This window comes from Humulus lupulus, chromosome 2 (assembly GCF_963169125.1).
Source record: "Humulus lupulus chromosome 2, drHumLupu1.1, whole genome shotgun sequence".
Classification (NCBI taxonomy): Eukaryota; Viridiplantae; Streptophyta; class Magnoliopsida; order Rosales; family Cannabaceae; genus Humulus; species Humulus lupulus.
This window is the reverse complement of record NC_084794.1, coordinates 127681101-127686874: the sequence shown is the minus strand read 5'-3', so window position 1 is coordinate 127686874 and position 5774 is coordinate 127681101. Positions and strand designations below refer to the sequence as shown.

Genomic DNA, 5774 nt, shown 5'->3' with positions numbered 1-5774 from the left:
CTTTGAGATTAAGGCAGCCATCCTTCAGATGGTTCAAACAACTGTTCAGTTTGGAGGTATGCCGACGGAGGACCCTAATTTACACATAGCTAATTTTCTGGAGTTATGTGCAACGTTCAAGATGAATGGGGTGAATGATGATGCTATAAGACTGAGGCTATTCCCATTTTCATTGAGGGATAGGGCGAAAAGTTGGCTGATTTCCTTACAAGCGAATTCGATCACTACATGGGAAGAGTTAGCTCAGAAATTTCTTGCCAAGTTCTTTCCTCCAGCAAAGGTTGCAAAGTTAAGGGGTGAGATTAATAATTTTTATCAGTTGGATGGAGAGTCACTGTATGATTCATGGGAGCGCTTTAAGGAGTTGTTAAGGAAGTGTCCGCACCATGGAATAGAAAAGTGGATGTTGATGCATAATTTTTATAATGGGTTGAATGGGACGACAAGAACAATTATAGATGCTGCAGCGGGAGGTGCCTTTATGAGTAAAAGTGCTAATGAGGCATATGAGCTATTAGAGGAGATGGCGATGAATAATTATCAATGGCCAACTGAAAGGGGACAGCCAAAGAAGGTGGCTGGAATGATGGAATTGGATGCCATAACGATGCTTACAGCTCAAGTAGCAGCCTTGACGAAGCAATTACAAAAGACTACACTTCCATCTCAAGCTATGCAAGTTCAAAACTTATGTGAAGTGTGTGGTATAACCCATCAACCAAACCAATGCCCTGCTATAGACATGAATAACATGCCCATGGAAGAAGTCCAAGCCATAGGAAATTACCAAAGACAGCCTAATAATCCCAATTCCATGATCTATAGTCTTCGTGGGATCGACACTTGACTTATCATATATTACTTGATTAGACCGCGTATACTTGTGTGTTACATTTTGGCGATCAAGTTTTTGGCACCGTTGCCAGGGACTGTTTTTATTAATATCAATAAGTTAATTTTTGTTCTAATTTGATTTTTTTTTTAACATTTATTTGGATCAAGGTTCTCTTGTGTTTCAGGACTAGTTGGTATATGCGAAGCAATATACATAAACACCAGTAAGAGATTACAGAAGAAAATAAGTGTTGACCTAGGATTTGGTCAACTGACAAGGAGTCAGAATATGCTTGATATGAATGACTGAGTTGAAAAGAACGTAATGACGAAAAGAATAAGAACACGATGTTTTATAGTGGTTCGGCCCCAGGATCTGGTAATGACCTACGTCCACTTAGATTGTTATTGATATAAGAATCAAAGGGGTGATCAGAGGACTAGATTTCAATGAGTTTCACTGACCTTTGAAGGACAATACAATATTCCAAGGAGAATTACTCTAGTCTAAAATAATTCAAAAGCCAAAAGTCCCTTCCTTGAGCTATCTTTCTCTTATTTATAGGCTCAAGGGGGATTACATGAATTAGTTGCCGATATTCTCTCCTAAAAAACCGGATATCCAGGAGATTGTGTGAGTTAAATTCGGGATCTACAAAGATCTTTACAGTAATATGACATTTCATGCGGAACTATAGACCAGACTGGTCGCATGTATGACGCTGCTTATTGCTTCTAATGCGTCTTCTGGTCGATACACTAGCAGAGTTCCTCCAGGTGTCATCCACGTGTCTAGGGATCACTTGCTACATCATCAATGCCAATTTTTTGGATAACATTTGCCCCCCAAGTTTATTTATTACGAGCAATAAATAAAATTTTGAGCGAACGACTCTTCGGTAACCCCACCATACGTGTCAGAACCCTTCGTGTGTTCTTGGGGAAAGCAACCTACTCTTGTCTAATCATGACTTTTTGGTTCCCCAGTAATAATTTGACGACCATTCCACTTCCCCATACTTTGAAAAAGGGAAACTGATGATTACACCTTTTTAATGCCACAGACAAACTTATATAATACCTCCGAAATCTTCCTTTTCTTTTTACGCACGCCATTGCCTTCTCAAGAAACCCTAAAAACCAGAGCTTTAATCTTCTCCGGAGACCGTTCTTCTGCACTTCAGTCCGAGAGTTCCTTGATCTCCGAAGACCCTTTTCCCATCTCCACGATCATTTTCTTGGTAAGTTTTCGAATCCTTATGTTTTATATTTTCGCAATGCATGCTTCTGTATGTCGACTGTTTGAGTTCATCTGTTTCTGGTTTGAGATGCTTGTGAGTAGAATGTCTTGTAGGAAAAAAAGGGGTACGAGTTAGTTTAATAGTCAGGATCATACTTTTACGACGTAAAATCGAAGTAAAATTTCGATCTTTAGGCCAGTTGGAAAATAGATTTTTCCCGCCCTTAGGGGAGTTGAAAAAGCTTTCTTGAAAAACTTTTTACTTTCACCCTTTGATCCATTTTTCAAACTGTTCGTGTGGAAAAATTTAGCTTTTTATTAGAATGCTGTTGTATAAAAGCTCGACTTTTATACTCGACCAGCGCCATTCTAAAAAGCCTTTAAAAATTCTTTATCCTCACCTCCCCATTCTTCTGTTTGCATACCTTGATGCCAGATTTGTGGGGAGGTGAACGGCCCATCGACGACGACCTTCTCGCCCAGCTGCTCGAAGGCGAAGAACAACTGGCTGACCGAATCCACGAGATTCCCTTCGCACGATCCTCTTCCAGACCTCGTTCTTCTCCATCATAAATGGCTCGTTCCAAATCTCTAGGCAAGAAAAGACCTGAATCCAACAATATTCCAAACCTTCCTGCCCAGCCTGATTCGCAGGCTAAGGCTCCCTCGACCAGCGGTCGAGACAATCCTGTTCCTGACCCTAACATCCAAATTAGAGCCCGCCCTTGCCATCAGAATCTGCCTGATGTCGAGTGGTATATTTCCCCGACCAGCGTAGTGACCCTTAGGATGGTTGCTAACTATTTCAGGAAGTACCCTCTCACAGGGGTTTCCATTAAAATTCCCGCCGCAGACCAAAGGGCTAACCTCCCAGGGGGTATATACAGCGCCTGGTCTTGGTATCACATAGAGGCGGGGGCTTTCCTCCCTCTACATCCTTTTTATCAGGGGGTGGCTAATTATTTTGACGTCGCCCCTTTCCAAATTACTCCTAACGGATATAGAATGCTGGCCGCACTCTATATCCTGTACAAACTTAAAAAATGGCCAGAACCTATTCCCCACGAGGTCAATTATCTTTTCGACCTTAAATCTAACCCGCAACAATATGGGACGGGTTTCTTCCAATTCTGTCACCAGCAGACAAACCGGACGTTCCTGAGTGACACTATGCACATATCCAACGTGGGGCAGTACAATAAGGAGTACTTCCTTACGCCGGACATAACCAGCAACAACCTGGCCTTCGCTCGAGGAGGTAAGTGCTGTCTTTTACTGGTTGATACTTTTAATCAAAGAGTCTCCTTTCATTTTTCTCAAACTGTACTTTGTCTTTCAGGCCCATGGTTACGTCCGACCCCAACACCAGACATGGTGTTGAGGTCCAATACACTGGCCAGGATGACAGACGCAGAAAAAAGCGTCAAGTCCCTGGTTACTGATGAAAACCTGAGGCTGTCTGGCCTCTTGGCTCATCGCCATGAAACAAGAGGATCCGTGGTAGCCGATGCCATTGCCGAGGGGGTTCCCGAACAGCAACCTCCTGCGTCCCCTCCTCGAAGGAGGCCGACGGGGGTTACAATCAGGGAGCCCACGGGCAATCCTTCTGCAGAAAGGCCTTCTGCTTCCCAAGGCAAGGGGAACAAAAGGCCAAAGAGCCGGTTGTGGACTTGGGGGAATCCTCTGATGAGAACGGTAAAATTATTTTGCTTTTAAATAGCTTGCCAATTCCCTGTCACTTGTTTGACGGGGAGGGCAACTTTACATATACTCCAAATCTAGGGCCAGACTTCTTCGTGCCAGATAGTGAGTGTATGACTAATAGAGTCAATAGTATAGCGACTAGTAGTTGTAGCTCGGGTATTAACTTTGTGACCTTCTTTTCCGTTGAATAAAGAGTTTTCATCTGCCTTTATCTTACCCTTTGTATGTTTTTACTTGTATGCAGATATGGCCACTCCCAATGTCTTCGACCTATACAATGCTAAGGAGGAAGAGGAAGTTCCTCAGCTCTGGCGAAAGTCGTCAAGGAGACACACCGGCGAAACAAGCCAGAGACCGGCCAAGAAGAGTCGAACAGAAGACCCTCCCAGGGATGTGCCAGTTGGGCAAACTTCTACTCATCCTCCGGCTCCTGTTGAGAAGCAGACTCCTCCTGCCCCGCCGAACCCTCCGGCTGCGCCCACCAGGGAACAAGACAAGCGGGAAGAAGCTCTTGGGGCCAAAATCTCGAGCCATGCCTTACGAGCAGCTAAAGACCGCCTCGCGCACATCGCGAAGAACGACCACGTCAAAAATGGACTGGTCGAGGCAGAGAGTATGGCAGTCGACCAGATCCTGAACAGGACTCTGAACGAAATAGCCAGCGTAAGTGCCTCTTTATCTCTTAGGCCTTAGTCTTTTATTCTTCGTAATAGGTTCTAACTTTATCTTCTGTCCTCAGGCTTTGCTGTCTGCAACTGCTGCTCGTACTCGCATCCAAGCCACTATTGAACAGGCTCGGGGAAAGGCTATCGAGAGGCACCAGGTGAAGGCAGCCGAGGAACTTTCGGCTGCAGAGGCCAGGCACGCAAAGGAGTTGGAGGTGATGGCTCAGTAGAGGGATGCCGCGGTAACAAAGCTGTCGGAGGCTGAAGCTTCGAAGGCAGCTATAATAAAGCAGAGGGAGGAGTACCAGGATGCCAGCCGAACCCAGTTTCGCGAAGTCAAGAGATTGGAAGGGGTGCTTAAGTCCAAGGACGATGCCATCACTACTCTTGAGGGCAAAGTGGAGCAGCTGAAGCTCGATAACTCCAAGAATCTGGAAAGGTATAAGAAGACGACGCTCCGGTGTTTTTATAGCTTCTGGAAACACAATCAGGGTGCCAACTTCAGCTATCTTTCAGAAGATGTCAGGACTGCTGAGCTGGCTCGCTGCACTGCTCAACTGGCTGAAGAGGGGCAAGAGCAAGGATTCCTGCTTCCCCAAGCCTGGCTGGTGCTGAAGAAGAAGGGGTCATTGAGGACGCGACCAATCAGAATGCTGATAAAGACCCTCCTACTCCCAATGCCTCTTGAGCTTTTCTATTTTTTTTTCTCTTTCTTTTGATTACACGACCCACGGGTCGTGATGTAAAGAAAATATCTTTTATTTTAAACTTTGCTGCATGGGCAGCAAACTTTTCCTTTTATTTGAACAGTTACATCCAAGCAGTGATGCTTGCGGTGTAAAAGATTGCTTCATGATGCTATAACATTTTCATTTATTATAACATTTGTCTGTATGACCGAACTTAGCATAGTACTTTGGCATGATTTAACAAAATATAAATTTTGAAAAATACTCTAAGTACCTTAGCATGCTTTCACTCATTTTGTTCATGTGTTTACGTACCTCATGGTATGCTTTGCTATCGATGTGCCTTATATGCCCCCCAAGTGATCGAGGAGCTTTAGGTCCTTGGTCACTTGCCTTGACCATGACCTGTTCGAACATCTCTGCTCGGGTGAAAAAGTAATACTTGTAATACAGAAAAACAACACACGTAATGAACAAATACTTGTAAATATAAATTCACAAAGGTTGGCAAGAATGACTGGCTGCGCACAGTCCCTTATAATCTCGTATTAAAAATGGACTAAACATGTCTTTACGAGTGATTCTGAAATATAATCTTACATATACGAGCGATTAGCCATACAACGTGGCTAACCCTCTTTG

General features: G+C 44.0%; 1 non-coding gene across 1 annotated transcript; it reads right to left on the bottom strand.

Annotated features, from left to right (window-relative positions):
* Window positions 1–286: 286 nt before the first annotated feature.
* Window positions 287–393, bottom strand: LOC133820081 (small nucleolar RNA R71). The gene has a single exon (XR_009886515.1). It is a non-coding gene; the product is annotated as a small nucleolar RNA R71 (small nucleolar RNA).
* Between the last annotated feature and the right edge of the window lie 5381 nt (window positions 394–5774).